The sequence below is a fragment of the Rhinolophus sinicus genome, linkage group LG02 (assembly GCF_036562045.2).
Source record: "Rhinolophus sinicus isolate RSC01 linkage group LG02, ASM3656204v1, whole genome shotgun sequence".
Lineage (NCBI taxonomy): Eukaryota > Metazoa > Chordata > Mammalia > Chiroptera > Rhinolophidae > Rhinolophus > Rhinolophus sinicus.
In genome coordinates, this window is record NC_133752.1 from 97,284,847 (window position 1) to 97,302,020 (window position 17,174).

At 38.7% G+C, this 17,174-nt stretch overlaps 1 long non-coding RNA gene across 1 annotated transcript; it reads left to right on the top strand.

Annotated features, from left to right (window-relative positions):
- The first annotated feature begins 24 nt into the window (after positions 1 to 24).
- Positions 25 to 13,948, top strand: LOC141570033 (uncharacterized). Its single transcript, XR_012493775.1, has 3 exons — positions 25 to 129; positions 1,886 to 1,944; positions 13,843 to 13,948. It is a non-coding gene; the product is annotated as an uncharacterized LOC141570033 (long non-coding RNA).
- The last annotated feature ends 3,226 nt before the right edge of the window (positions 13,949 to 17,174 follow it).

Here is a 17,174-nt window from a genome sequence, read left to right on the forward strand (position 1 = left end):
CCCGGGAAACTTGCCATAGTTTCTAAAATGTTGAAGACTATCTGGTCTTCCCTCCACATCCTGGCAGTCCCCGGAAAATCCACAGATCGTGACTGAACCACATTAACTCTGACTCCCCAGCATTATATGGTAAGTATTGATTTGTCACCATTAGAAGGGAGAAGCCTAACGTTTGGGATACGGCCCAGTTTGTTAGAGCTATAAAACATTTTTCCATATGTCATAAAAGATAAGAAATATTTACTTTGGCTTGGGAACTTGTGTTTAATTATTTGAACTCTTTCTGGAAAATAAAGCATGGAAAGATCTATATAAAACATCTACATAAAAATAGATCTAGTCTCTGATGTTAGTCTTTCAGATGCTTCTGAGAAATGAGTAGTTGGAACAAACTATTGGAATATTTAACTGACTTTAGAATTTCTTATCCATGTATTTCATGTTAAATAGAAACAGTCATAATGTGCATGCACATAAGTTTGTTCCATATGTGAACAAAAATATAAAGATTACATGGATATATACATACCCATACAACTTGTTTGTAACTTGGAAAATTATCAAAGGCACCGAAATTTGCCAAATAACGCAGACATGAAAAATATTTTTCCTTCTCTTAAAGATAGTATGCTTCCTCCAAAGGAATGGGTCTGGTCCATGGAAACCTGAAAATATCTGGATTCTCAAGATTCTGTTTTCTTTGGCTAATGCTTGACATTTTGGGAGCATCTTCAGTTATCAAGGATATAAAAATAACCTAGCATTTACATAGCACTTCTCTCCTCGGCTCAAAGAGCTTATTGTAACAAGAATTCTCACAGGCATTTTATTCAAACATGTGTCCTCCTTAAGACACATCCTATTCTAAGGCCTTATCTATTCCCCTTTTCTTGGTGTATTGAGAGAGTAATATATATGCTTGTTTCTAGATACATTTAAAAATCACAATTCTGATTATCTAGTTGCTTCATTTGTATCCCAAACATAAATAGAAGTAAAGTCTTTAGTATCTATTGCTATTTAGCAGCCTCACTTTCTGGATTTTTAAAATCCTTTTAAGCTTCATCTGACAGATGTTTTGGTTTAATCATCTTAATTTTTTGCTTTTTTGTGTGTTTTTTGTTTGTTTTTTGTTTTCTTTACCTTTTAATACCTACATGTTCCATGTTTGGGAGGTCTAACAGTCTTAGAATTCAGGAACAGCCCCAAATCTGGAAGTAAATTAGTGCTTGACAATGACTGTAGCCAAAATTGGCAAGAAATGCTGGGAAAACTAAAAGTACAGAAGGCCCAGTGTGAAAGAATAGGCCTGATGTAACTAGAGGAGCTTGTGAAAGCCTAGTGTCAGTAGCATCAAACTGAGAAGTATCAGAAAAGAAGCAAAAAAAAAAAAAGGCCGGGGGGGGGGGGAATAAGGGGCAACAAGGAAGAAATCAAAACAATAAGGGGCTGAAACTGTGGATTGAGCAAATAACACTGAGCTTAACAGTAATGGAGGAGTTGGCAAAATACATACCCACTGATGTAGCATCAGGTATCTTCAACAAATGGGGCTGTCTGAGGTCCTGAAGAGTAGGGAAAAGTCAGAACCTTGAACAAACTGTGAAAAGCATGATGCTGTAGCACAATAATTATGCAGATTTTCCAATACTCAACACAATTGCTTCACTCGTTTTTAAAACATACGAAAGTTCAGCCAATTAAGTTCGTGAACTTTCCATCGTGTAAGCGCTTGGTGGAAAGTTCGAGAACTTAATTGTCCAACCTGTATACCCTTAATATTTATGGTGAATAAAATGGGCCTCTATCACTAAATTCACATTGTAAAACCACTATAAAATGTGTCATGCTCACTGTAAGAAAATTTATTCTCTTCCCCTTTTAGGTGTTCAAAATCCAGCAAACGTGAAACAAATCTAACAGATATATACTTCATAAAAAGATGTACGTAAGGTGTTTTAATTTTTTGTGAATCAAATCCCATGGCAATGGTTCTAAAGGAGTAATTAAAGCAGTTTTCTAGAAATCTACCATCGTTAGATGGAATAATCCAGTTATTATTCCTAACGTCAACTTAATTTTTTAAATTTTCATTTAAGAACAATTGGTTTGCTTAAGGGGCTTCCAGAACCACGTATTAACTCTTCCTTTTTAGATTCTTGCTGCACAGTCCTTCTCCAGACCCTTGTTTTAGGCAGATGGCTGTATCAGACTTGCTAGGGAGATGGTCGCTTTCAAAGAAGTACAAAAGAGAAAAATACATTAATTTGAAAAAAAAAAAAGTTACATAAATATTGAAAGCATACTACAGAAATGAAAGTTAAAAAGAACTCAATAAGTTTTGAGTTCAGTATTCAGAATTAGAAATGAGCAGTACTGTTTGGGTAACACTGAAGGGGAAAGTTCTTGAGCTGGAATGCTTGAAAATTCTCTGGAGGACCCACGTGGCTCGCCTTACGTCAGACTCTTCCCATTATCATGTTCTCCTAAGTCCTCTACCCTCCTCTCCTTTTTGTGATACAGAATCCCTGTACTGTTTCTTTTGGGGGATGACTCTTTATGACACATTCAGGCTTTTTCAATTTTTTCCATAAATATTTTTCCCAGAGATGGTATTACTATCTCCTCAAAGCTGTCCTGTTGCATGGCTTTCTTCTTTTAAATATTTGTAATTTCTCTTTACATCTTAGCATAATCATTCCCAAAAGTGAATTCTTATATTGCCTTGTCATAGTTCAGTCTCTGAGCTCACACACACACACGCACACACATACTTTTGTTGATTTCCAACAATGCTTCATGAATTCCACTGTATTTCACCAATCATAATTTATGTACAAAATAATTCTTGTTTTCAAGACTTTCTTTTTTCTTTTCCTAAGGCTGGGTATTTAGCCATTTTATTTCATTTCCATTGAGATTGTAGGTATTTTCATTAAGAAAATACAAAGAAATGTGTCATAAACGTTTGGACCAAGGGACAGGTGTCAAAAGATTTAATCAGGGTCAGATTTTAAATGCTTCTAAAGGTCCTTTTCCCTCTCCATCTTCTTAACAGCTCTTAGGAATCTAAAGAGTATGTGGACTTTGATGTTAGAGTCTAGACCTGAGAAAAACTCACAACTCTACAAAATTGCTAGGTCGCATTTTGTGTTACTTTTTCATTAACCTCATCACTTTAATGCAACTGGAAAAACATTTATATGGTACTAACCAATGTTTCAGAAACTGTGTCAAGCACTTTACGTATATTAACTCATTTATTATCCATTTAAATTCATAATAACTCTTTGGCTAAGTAAATTTATGTCCTTCACTTCCAAGACAAGAAACCTGAAACCGGGATAAGTTAAATGAGTCAGACTCCTTCTTCAGTTAAGTTCTGTTTCTGTTCCTCATCTCACTCTTCCAGAGAATAGAAATAACACCCAAAATTGCCCCCCACACACACAATCACACACAACCGAATGATATAAAGAAAGTGTCCTGATCTCTCCAAGCTTCAATGGTCTCCTCTGGAGAATGGAAATCTTAGTCCAGGAATCCCCTGTCCCATCATGTTTTATCAGTTCCCTGAGCTTTCATTTATTTTACCTGAAAAGGTGAAATCAGAAACCCCTATGCTCATAATCCTTTCATAAAATAATTGTGTGGGGTAGACATCATGACCACCCAAGGACGTCTACATCCTAATCCTCAAAATCTGTGAATATGTCAGGTTACAAGGCAAAGGAGAATTAAGATTGTAGCTTAAATTAAGGTTTCTAATCAGCTGATCTTAAAATAGATTATCCTGGATTATCTGGGTGGGCCCGATACAATCACAAATCCACTTCAAAGTGGAGGAGGGAAGCCGAAGAGATCAGAGCGATGCAGTGAGGACTCCAGCTGTTGCTGACTGAACATGGACCTGAATCCAAGAATGCAGGCAGCCTCTAGAAGCCAGAAAGGGCAAGGAAAAAAATTTAACCTTACAGCCTGCAGAGAGGAACTCAGCCCTGCGAACACCTGGATCTTGGACTAGTGAGACCCACTTGGACTTCTAACCCACAGAGCTGTAAGAGAATAAAGTTGGTTTAAGCCACTAAATTTGTGTACATTTGTTTTAAGTCACTTAAAATTGTTTTAAACTACCAAATTTTTGATCATTTGTCACAGTAGCTATAGAAAAAAAAATATACTGGGTGACACAAGAAGCATTCTTTAATCTCTCTGAAATTCAATTATCTTTTTGGAAAATGGTATCATCCTGACCCCAGGGACCCGAACTTAAATTGAATCCTAACCCCAACCCTAACTCTACTTGGGTTCAAATGCTACTATTAAGTGAGTAACAAACCAGTTGATACCAAAAAGAAAAAAAAAATGCATTTATATATATTGCTTTGCTTAACAAGCTTTGTTTATATTGTGGCACCAATGGAAGGCTCGGTAGACCAATGAGGATGACGAATCTGACACGTAGCTGCCCTTTAAGAAACTTTAGCTCCCTACCCTCCCTTCTACCACCTCAAAAACCTCAGGCATGTATGGAACTTGGCTGACTCCAAATGACACCGTATGCATGCCTGACCGGGGAAAAGGACTTGTGTCACAGAACTGAGCGTTGACGTAGAAGGATCAGCAAACTTGAGTGAGGGCAATTACAGACGACTGTCACTTTCTTGGAGTTTGCTTACCTGTTACTAGTTTCACCTTGTGCACTTCAGTACATTGACTTGCCCACAGGGTTTTTCACTATTTCTCCCAGAGAAAAGAGAGAGAATGAGAGGAAAAGAAGGGGGGGAAAAAGTAGTTACTGAGATAATATTAAGTCACCTAGAGTGTGGTGGCAGTTAAAATTAAACTTCAAATCAAATAAGAATGCTGTCCAGAGGGCTCATGCTGCTAAAAATAATAATAAGTAGGTGACAATTAAATGCTTACTCTGTGGTTTTTTAGGTATGTTTCACTTCACTCCTTTGCCTCCAACCCCAAGTTTCCACTCACTGCAAGAATTAGCCTGTATATAAGAGACCACTGGGGGGAAAAAATGCTACCTTCTCCCATCTGAAATATTAATACCAGTATGACATTTTACATGAATACCAACCAAATCATAACTTGAAAAGGAGAGAATTTTACAGCAGGCAAATTAAAAAGAAGTCATGAAGGCTGCTGGTAGCACAAAGGTTAAAGGAAAGAGTTTGTCTTTGGGATCAGGTAGGACACGTTATAATACCACAGAGAGATCTCACTTTAAGCAAACCCGATACATGTACATGACAATCGAGCTTTGTGTAATATAATTCAGGAATTGCTTACTCACTTTGCAAGAGACTGCAAACAGTGATTCTTGAAAACAGGTCCCCTAATTCCCTTTTAAAAGATTTTTTTAAATACAGTTAATACCAGATTTTCCAGAAACACACCTATTGCATACGATAATGTGCACCTGTTCTTCCCAGAGGGACCTTTATTTCAATTATTTGTTCCTAGATTTACGACACTCATAGCTTCTATATAATCTCCATTACCTTCAATCCTTTTCTAGATTTTTTTTTTTTTTTTAGAAAATTATATATTAAGCATGTCCTGCCACGGGGAAAGCATTTTTATTTATTCTCTATTAGCTTGATCCTTTTCTTGAGCCAGTTTACAGACCTCAAATGAAGAGGAGACCAGGTCCTCTGGATGAGAATCCCCCAACACTGCCAAAAATTTATACCCTTAACCTTTCTCCTGGCCTTCCCCCAAAAGACCTACAGCCTTTTACAAGGGTGGCTGTGCATTAGGGAGAAAAAAAATAATCAGACTTTTCAGGGATGACAGGACACTAGTTCTGAACTGACACTAATTCCAGAAGACCCAAAATGGCACTGCATTCCAACAGATGAGGGGCTTATAGAGGTCAGGTGATCAGTGGAGGCTTAGCTCAGGTTTGCCTTTCAGTGGGTCCCCGAGCCCATCCTGTGGTTATTTCTCCAAAATGCATCACTAGAATAGAAATATTCGGCAACCAACAGAATCTCTACTGTGGACTCAGTAGGACAGGCCAAGTGGAACTGCCTAGAACTGCCTCTACGTAGCAATGTAGTAAACCAAAATCAACACTGCCTTCCTGAAGGTATTGCAGAGATTAACAGCCTCATTAAGGACACGAAGGATGCAGGGTGATAATTTCCATAACATCCTCATTCAACTCCAGTCCATGATGAAAACAGTATCTGGAGAATGACAATGGATCAGCATAAACTTAACCAGGTGGTGATTCCATTTGCAGCTGCTATTCCAAATGTTTCCTTGCTTGAGCAAATTAACACGTCTCTTTGTACCTGATCTTTAGCTATTGACCTAGAGAAAGCTTTTTCTCCACGTTGATTAGTAAAGACCAATGGAAGCTGTTTGCTTTTAGCTGGCAAGGCCAAAAATACACCTACATTGTCCTACTTCAGGGGTATATCAGTTATCCAGCCCCGTGTCATAATTTAGTCTTCAAAGACCTTGATTGCCTCCCTTTTCTCTAAGACATCACACTGATCCTTTACATTGATGATATTATGCAGATTGGAGTTACTGAGGAAGAAGTAGCAACTGCTGTAGACTTATTGGCAAGACATTTGCATGTCATAGGGTGGGGAAAAGATCTGAGAAGACTTCAAAGGCTTTCCACCTCAGTGAAAGTTCTGGGGGTCCAGAGGTGTGCATTTCAAGATATCCTTTTAAGGTGAAGGATAAGTTGTTACATTTGGTCCTTACTATAACCAAAAAAGAAGCACAATGTCTAATGGGTTTCTGGATTTGGGGGACAACATATGCTTCATTTGGGTGTGCTACTCCAGCCCATTTACTGAGTGACAGTGTCGATCAATTTTGACCAAGAGCTATAAGGCAAACGACAATTTTGTTTGGGGGTCTTAGAAATTGCAATGGAGGACACACTGATTTGGGTAGAAACCCAACAGTGTTTCAAGGGGGAAAGAAAGAGAGTTTATAAAGACAGGAAAAAAGGGCAGAGGGGGCTTTCAAAAGAATTACGTAAGTTGCTTTGAAAGAGCTGTGATTTGGTGCTGGCAAGCAGATTTACACTACGCTATACGTGATTAATTGCTTATGTCTGTTGTAGGTGAAAATTTTATTTTTTTAATCAAAGAGTTCAGTAATGCAGAGCCAGTTCCAGGAACTGTATCAGGATGTAGCCATTGCAGTTTATCCCAGTTCAGAGGTTGAGTTCCACATGGAGAAAGTGAGTTAACTCAGCTTCCCAGAGGCATCCCGGCTCAAGTTTAGCTTGCTCTCTTGACAATAACATCTCCATTTTGCAGTTTTTATTTCACACTGAAAAGCTGCTAGTTCTGAGTGGGGCCTTGCACAAGAGAAGGTTCTGGAACAGGCCTATGCTGCTTGCAAGCTGCTGTGCCACTTTGGCCAATAGGTCCAGCAGATCCAGTGGTGCTTGAATTGCCAGAGGCAGATAGATGCTGATTGGAGCATTTGGCAGGCTCAATAAGTGAATCACAGCTCAGACCCTTAGGATCTGGGAGCAAAATGCTGCCATCCTCTGCAGATAACTACCCTCATTTTGAGAAACAGCTTTTGGCTTACTACCGCATGTATTAGGGCCTTATCTTAAAACTGAACATTTAACTATGGCCGTTTAGTTTCCAGACTGGCAGTCTGCCCTATATATTTCAGACTCAGCTCTACAACATCAACTCCTGTATTAGTTTTTAGTACGCTGGCCTACCCTAGATTTCAAACTTGCCAACCTCCACAATCGCATGAGCCAATACCTTAAAATAGACTTTCTCTCTCTCTCTCTCTCTCTCTCTCTCTGTCTCTCTCTGTTTCTCTCTATAGATAGATGATAGATAGATAGATAGATAGATAGATAGATAGATAGATAGATAGATCCATATATGTGTGTGTGTATATATATATATATGTATGTATACATATACATACATCACACACACAGACACACACACATACCAGGGGTGCCAAAAATGTATATAATTGGACACTTTGGTCAACGTTGCTCCAGCAGTAGTTTGCCATAGTCAGAAGTGTCTGAATGCTGATGGTAACCACTTTGAGCACCTCTTGTAATTGCAGAAATCAACATGACTTGTATTCATCTTCTGTTATCAGTATATATTGAATATTACAATTTTAATACAGTTTTCCTTTCTTAAAATATGAACCCATTTTTTGGCACCCTCTGTGTATATATATATACACACTGGTTCTGTTTCTCTAGAAAGCCCTCATTGATACAAATGAGGATACTCATAGCTCTTACATTATTGGCTTGCTATAATAATTAAATGAAGTAATATATGTTAATAACTTAATATGTTCTTGGCACATAGAAAGCCTTCAAAAAATGGTGATAGCAGTGGTGGTGATTACCATAACATTATCTCACACACATCTAGGAGTTCTTTAGCTGCCTAGCCTGTATTTGTCAAAGTAGCAACAGAATGTTTCCAAGAGCCATTTCGATATGTTCACTTCGAACAATAGTGATGAGTCAGTCAACACTTTCTGCTGCTGTGTGTCACACAGCCTTGGAGACAGATCATATTATTTGGACTTTTTGAACATGACCCATCACTCTTCCTTGACAAGTAGAGGTGAGGGATGGGGAAAGTGGATGTTGCAGTATTGCAGGTAACTAGGGGACCTGCTTAACTCAATTCACGGAACCTGGAGGAATTTTAAGGCACAATGCAGCATGACGTCTCTGTGTCAGTGCCAGGGAGCAGAGTCCAAAGCCAAACTTTTAGACTTAAATTTCTTACAATGAATTCTGTGCAACGATGGTGAATTCTGTGCAAAGCCCCAGGAGAGAGTCATTTCCCACTACTGGAGGTGGTAAGACAGAGGCTGGATGATGCTGGGTGGAGACATAAGATAAGCTAGCACTAAACAAAGGAAGATTTGAATTTGGAGTAAACATGAGCTACAGGAGCACGTCAACCCAATTTGAATATTTGAAAATTTAATTAACTGTTATGGTGAATTCACCAATGAATTCAGTCAAAATAGTCAACCTGGTTGCTACTGCAATTTGATTTAACTTCTTAACCATACAATCATATAATGGATTTGTTGAGATACACTGGAATGAAATGTTTAAGAAAATAATTTTATCAACCGGGATCTCAAAGGACTTAATTTAAGTATAATAACTATTTTTTGCCTTTCTACAGCAGAAATATGGTAAGTCTATGAGTAATTGGAATTGCATACAGCAACCCACCCTCATGACTAGAACAAGACTTACTACAATAGACTAAGCCCCAGTGGGGTCCCATGTGTTAACTTCAGGTTTGGGATAGCCTTCTTTTTTGGCCTGTAAGCCTATTTTTCCTGAACTAAACTAGTTAACCTTCTGTGGACCCAGCTCTTTGCTCAGTGATGAGGGAGGTTCTTGTAGAAGAAATAGTCTAGCCAGGACATAGAATTAGGAGAGGGCTACAAAGCGCTAAGGAAAGGGCCTCCATGGTGTGGCACAAACATTAACCACAGAAGATGTTCAGATGTGGGGATGGCCTGTGTGCGCCCACATGCCCTGGAGAGGACTCATGAAGAAGAGAGCACTGACTTTGCCTAATATTTTGTTGTACTTCCTTGTGTGGAGGAATGAGCATAGGGTAGTAGTGGAACAACTTGCAGTGGGTAATAAGTACTATTCTGCTTCTAGCTCATCTACTCACTAGTTCTGTGACTTGAGGCAAAGCACTCACTAGGCCTCAATCCGCTTGTTCCCGAAGTAAGAAGACACCAGATGAGACAGATTCCACCCTAAATGAGACTATGTAAACAGTAAATTTCCATCAGTATTTATTATTATTAGGAAGGTTTACTTCACAAGACTCCATGATTAATCAGAATCTCTCTTTTCCTGGCCATACCTACTCATAGTCACTTTGGAAAAGAATTGCATATAAATAAATTTGAAAGGAAAATTGTCTTCAGCTGCATAATTTACCCAGAATAAAGACAATAGGAAATGACATTCCAGGTTCATATACTTATGTTTGTTTGTTCTATATTTTAACCAAAAGAAAAGGAAAGAAAAACCGCAGTGACTCTTTTAAAGCTACAAGCAACTGTGCCAAGTGTCCAGGTTTCTATGCCATATGACAGCTGAGAGTCCAGGATGAGTTGAAAGCTCTATTTTTAGTTTTCAGTCAAAGGATAAAAATCAGACCTTCCTGTGGGAATCATCTACTCTGAGTCATGCAACACCATCAGGCCAGAATAAAACAGCTCTATAACCCAAAGCATTCATTACCTGTGAAATAAAGAAACAGAAGCAGCTTTAGAGATTCCTCTTCCCATAACCTTAGAGGTTTTGTGGCATTCTCGGAGATGAGCATATGGCCCTTAGTCATTGCAAACGGGCCAAGCAGCAGACCTTTCAATGGGAAGAGAAAGGGAGGAACCTTAAACAGTTCAGTGTGAAGTAAAATTAAAGATTACTTAAATCCAAGGCAAGGAAAAAGAACAACTGACCACTTTAATATTACTCAATAAATTGTTTGATAATGTCTAAGCTTTCTGCCCACTCTGATGAGTCTGTCTCCATTTTCTAGGATCAAACATACAATACTTGGTTACTCCAAGAATACACAGAACATGACCACAAAAGCAATATTGTCTAGGCATTATGGACTCACACTCAGAAATTTAGATATCATCTGATTTCAATTCCTTCATGGTGAGGTAACAAACCCACAGAATTTTAACAACTTGTTCCAGTCTATTAACAAGTTAGTGGCAGGGAAGGATCTAGAACACACAGCAGAAACACTCAGACTATAAATGATTAAGGCCTTGATTTTCAACAGTGGAAAAAGTAGATTCCAAGAACTACAGGTGAATGTCATAGAGGAATCATGGTTTCACAGCTGAAAGGAGCCCTGGAGATCATCTATTCTGACCCCTCATTTTAAAGATGAAACAGGATGAGACAGAGAAAGGTCCTGCTGGCCTAGCAGCTCTCAGCTAGTTAGTAGCAGAGCACAGGCTAGAACCCGGGTCTCATGATCTTTGCCTAGGGATCGTTCCACTTTACTAGCATTGAGATTCTTCTCAGGCACAATTCTAGATTACATTATTAAACAGATGGCTTGGGAGCATTTGAAAAAGAAAGCAATCATTAGCAGCCAGCATGGGTTCAGTTAGAACAAGTAAGTCACACCAGGCTAACCTCATTTCCTTTTTCATACGGTTATAAACAAATGTAGCCATTATTGTTGTATGCAAAAATAGAGGGATGCTCCAACAAAATTGAGGTGAGCTATATTGAGGTGACCCAGTTTAAGGTCATAACCAACCTATCTTGTCTATATTTTCCTCTCCTTGTTTCCCTGGCATATGCTTTGTTCAGTCCCCACCTAAGGCTGGAACCAACCAGTGAGAATCCACATTCCTTCCTTTATAACCTTTCTACAGCTGAGGTCCTTTACCTTTTCCAAATTGGAGATATGGGATTTACATGATTGTAGGATTTGTTTTGTTTGTGAATACTAAATATTGGAGAGGAGACACACAAACATGTCTTTAGTGGAGGAGAACAATGGGAAGCTTTAGATTCACCTGGTGATTTTCCTAATGCTATTGAGCAAGTCCTACGCATCCCCAAATGCCAAGAGCCTCAGGATGGAAGGAAGATATCATTACCAGCTGATCCACGCAGTCACGAACATCTCTCCATTTGTGATGAAATCAAATTATCAAGCTCTCCTGTCAATTGTCGTGATATGTATTATTATGGAGGGGACAGGTAGATAAACTCTGGGATTTTGAAAATTTGGGGAGCTTTGAAATTTTTGCCATGGGAGAAAGAGTTTTAATCTATAATAAGCTTTGTAAAATCCCTAGCTTGGGCTGAGTCTACTTAATAACATTGTGCATTATTACCGAGGACTCAAAGGGTCCGTTTGCCTGTGCACATATACGCCAAAAAAAGACACAAGCAGGAGTTTGCAGCAAAGAAACTAAAGGTTTATTTAAGGAGTTGGCACCAAGCCTGGAGATACAGGTGAGCCTGTGCTCAAACACCTGGCTCCCTTGTGTATATACGACATCTTCTTTATCCAGTCATCTATGGAAGGACACTTTGGTTGTCTCCATGTCTTGGCCACCATAAAGGAGGCTGCAATGAACATTGGAGCACACGTGTCTTTATGGATAAGTGTTTTCAGATTTTTTGGGTAGATACCCAGGAGAGGGATTGTTGGGTCATATGGTAATTCTATTCTTAATTTTTTGAGGAAACTCCACACTGCTTTTCATGGCGGCTATACCAATTTGCATTCCCACCAACAGTGTATGAGGGTTCCTTTTTCTCCACAGTCTCTCCAACACTTGTCAGTATTTATCTTGTTGATGATAGCCATTCTGACTGGTGTGAGGTGATATCTCATTGAGGTTTTGATGTGCTAAGCTCAGACAGAAAAAGTTGAGAACCATATGATTTCACTCATATGTGGGATATAAAACCAAAAGCAGCAAATGAACAAGACAAACAAATAAAGAAACAAAAACTCATAGACACAGACAACATTCCAGTGGTTACCAGAGGATAAGGGCGGTGGGGGGTGGTAGTTAAGGGTCAAGGGGGTCAAATATATGGTAATGGAAGAACTAACTCTGGGTGGTGAGCACACAATGTGATATATAGATGATGTATTACAGAATTGTACATTTGAAACCTATGTAATTTTACTAACCCTTGTCACTCCACTAAATTTAATTAAAAAGAAAAAAAACAAACAAAGCTGGCTCCCTGATGGCCTCTAGTAGCTAGCTTGTGTAAGGAGAAAACCATGAATCATGGTTAATACAGGAGTTGGGGTCGTGGGCTCTACCGATTAGTCAAGGCTGAGGCAGGAGCAGTCGATCATGGTTGCAGGTCCTGGCGTCAGTCATGGTGTTGTTTGGTCTGGTTCCCAGGGGATGTGGTCCGTGGGGCCGTTCTGCTTTCATGAGTCTGGTGCTGAAACATAACTGAGGCCATGATGTATGTTTGACTAAAACTAATTCTATTTTGAGGTTTGTTTGGTCATAGTTGATAGACCTAAAGTTTTTATTCTTAAGTGAGTTTGACACTGACCAAGGCTTGATGATTAAAAGGAGGGGACATACAGTATATGTACAGGTAGGAGGGTTCGGGGGAGAGAATACAAGTGAGTCATAGTTCTATCAGGCTGAACAAAGCTAGCCTGGATCAAAGCAGAATGCATGCTAAAGAAATGAAGTTCATGTGCAGTTACACCACACATGATGTCAGAGGAAAACATGAGGTCACCAAATGTCCTAGGTTAGGGAAGGTAACCCAGGAATATTAATAGAATACCTATTGGTACCTTGATTGCCTAAGACTTCCATGGTTTCCCCATCTAGCTCTGTGGCCAAATTTTAGGACACAGCATGTGTTGATTAACGGTTCTAGAGTTCTCTAGAAGTTGACCGTTGTGCTTGGTTCTTGGCTCTTTAAGGTTTAATTGATGACCTGAATGAAAGCATATGTTACTTGTTAATGAAGTTAGTATCCAGAAATTTAGGCTTAATTTAACTTTATAACAATGAGTTCTGTACAAAGATGGTGCAGCCCCAGGAGAGACTCAGTTCCCACTACTGGTAAGATGGAGGCTGGATAAAGCTTGGTGGAGACACAGCCAAGGGGATTTAATGCATCTGTGAGGCTATGCGACTGAATAATTTTTAAAAATTATTTCTGATTTGTGATTTAATTATTCTGAAATAAAGCTCCATGAAAATATCTGAAATGCAAATGTGTACCACTTATTAATGGTTACGAAAAGTAATGTTTGTTTCTTTTTTTAGTACTCCCTTTTGGTTTTGCCTGGCCAAGGTGACACACGCCATATGTGTTCAATATGCTAAAGACTTGGATGAATAACTCAGAGGAGATCAGACACTGGGGAGTCTCTAGGTTAAAAAGGTGAGAGTAAGTCACAAATGGATATAAAAATTATATTTGCGAGACAACATTTGGATGAGAAAAGTATCCCAGAGAAAAAATGATCTGTTTATTCTGTGATACTCTAGTTTAGAGGAAACATTACTTGAGGGTAGAAACTGGGCCTAAAATATACTTTCATTTTAAATCAAAGAACTCAAGAAGAGTTGTTTTCTGATCATTTTTGTTTGTTTGTTTCTTATTGATTCTTTGTTTGTTTTTTTAGTTTCAGGTGTACAAAACAATGTAATAGTTAGACATTTATTATCTACATCCCTCACACTGTGTCAAGCCCCCTCCCCCCATCCACTAACCCCCTGACATCGCACACAGCTATTACATTTCCACTATCTCTATTCCTAATGCTGTACTCCGCTTCTTGTAACTCTATACACTACACACACACACACACATCCACACACACACACACACACATTAACTTGTAGTTGACATTCATTATTGTTCAGCTTCAGCTTCAGGTGTACAGTGCAATGATCAGGCATCTAATCATTTTTTAAATGAAAGTCTTTAGGGTATTTTTAAACAAATATGTAGCAAGAGGAGCTTTCTCCCTATGAAAGGGATCTCTCTCCCTTTAGAAAAGGAACCCAAGGGTGAATGGTGCTGTGGAAGCTGGTTAAACACACATTTTGTCAGTTCTCAAATAATCAAAATCCTTCCTGCCAGAATCGGTCTTAACCACTAGTAAAGTATTTAACACCAGCAATATCCTCCCCATTTTCCTAAACACTGTAGTTAAAATAATGCAAACAAACAAACAAACAAAAAATCGAAGACAGTGTCCCTATAATTTAGGATCTCCATAGTGACAGAGAAATGCCTATGAATCACAGGTTGGCACAAGTTATGGCAGGAGTGATGGACAAGGGTCAGAGGAATGATGCTCCTTCCAGGCTCCAAGCTTCCTCAGCTATGGATCCTCACGGGAGTCTCACATTCTCCAGGAATCCCCAATCTGGGGAGAAAAGCTTTTTGGAAATGGGATATTTGAACTTTGGGTTTAAGAAAATCTGAACATCTATACAAACGCAAAGTATTGTTACTGCTATAACAACACAGACCACAATGTGTGGTTCAGGCTATAAAAGGCTACTCTTGGTAAACATGTCTGCTAAATTTATTCCTGAACATAAGGAGGAAAGAGTCCCATATATTTGTTTACCCACCAGGCAATTAAGGGGCTCTGATGGGTCTTTTCAGTGGGCAGGCCAAAAAAACATCCACAATAATTACTGTTCCAGTTACTTCCTCACCATGGATAAGCTAGAGCTGCTGCTTTGGGGACAGAGCTGTCCTAGTATACCTGGGCAACACCTTGAAGTCGCCAACTACATGCTGATCCCACAACTGATTTCCAAGAGGGACATTCCCACCCCTACCCAGGAGTTATCTAGGACATCCTTGACAGCTTTACTACATTTATAGGACATTGGGACTTGCCAAAGATGCATCCATAAAACCAAAAAAGCCATGCAAATTTGGAAACCCCAAATCAAATCGTTTATGTGACATTGTATAGAAAAATGAAGTGATTTATGATCTGAATTTTTGTCTTTGACTACAGGGATGAGCCTTATTTAGACACAGCCCAAATCACTGCTCCATAAAGAGCTTAGGGCTACCCTGATTCTGGAAGATGCTATATAAAACTCAGTTCTATTTCCAAGGCTGCTATAGAACCAAAATAAGTCATCAGCAGTCTGTACATTCATTTATACATACATACTGTACCTTCTCTAACTGAAAATATTCACACAACAGATTGAATTCAATATGCTTTCCCTAAAGATGCTATTCTGAAAAACAGAAGTGCTATTACCTAAAATGAAAAAGCTAAGAACACTAATTGCACAGTGATTCCATTGCCTCTGCACTATCTCCACTGATGATTCTCTTAATCTCTCTAATCACAAAGTGATACAAATAAAGATCTTAGTTTAATTAGAAAATATAGGGTCAAATCCTTATATTTGGGGCAGGTTCCATTCACAAGTCAGAAATAACAGCTGTGGTGGAGAGAAAGTGTCTTTAGGATATTTGCAGTCCACATGGGATCACTATTTGTTCTTCAGCTCTTACAAAGCAGAAAACAGATACCAGTATAAAGTGGGCCATATGGAATCTTTTTGTCATTGCACACGTACATTTTCGTTTTTTGGTTAAATAAAGAAAGACTACTTAAAATGATATTGCTCAAAGTTACTAAGGATATTATCAGTTGCTAATAACATTAGCAATTGTCCTACTCCTTTCCGAAAGCAATTAAGCAGTATGAATCAAAGCAATACAAAGATTCACACCTTTATATAACTTTATCCTCAGCTTATGAAATTGTAGCCTAAGAAAATATTCCAAAATATGGAAAAAATTGTATGCACAAAGAAGTATTTCAGATCACTATTCATAATAGGAAAATATTGGGAAAGAAAACATATCTAACAATGGGAAATAATTAAATTATGGAGCATCCACTCAATTTAATATAAAACCTTTTAAAAATTAGGGTTATAAAGACTATATAACAACATGAATAATGCTTATGATGTAATGTTAAATAATGAATCAAACTTTATAATTACGTCAGTGAAATATAAAAAGGGAACGCCCACATTGGTAAAGCCAACCATCTAAACAGGATTGGGATTTTTAATCAAAGAGATAGGGGCAGATTAGATCTAAATAGACTTTGACTTCTCCAAGATCCTGGTATCTTACAGGTGTTATCAGTCAGGATTCAATCAGGAAACAGAACCACTAGGAGTGAGAAAATAAGGAATTTATTATAGGGATTAGATTTTATGGAATTATGATGGCTAGTAGAGGAGCCTATGCAAGGCGCCATATTTCTGCATCTGATGTTAAAAATACGTCACAATTGAGTGGCCGTGCCAGCCACTGGGGAGAAAAGTTGAGTGGATGAGTGGGTGAGAGCAAGAACAAACTAGAACCCTAAAGGATACACAAATGCCTGAGGACAAAGTGTACCCAAGTCCCTTGGGCTGGCTGGGCTTTCTTTCACTTGCAAATCTCGAGTTGTAGATGTTAAAAGTAGATTATTCTCAGCATTGGGATGGATCTGATTGTTTTATAAATACCCAACCCTGACCTACCTAGCAATAAAACCCATGAAACTGATTGCCAGCCCACTTGAGACCAACTGGGCAAATCTGGGGCA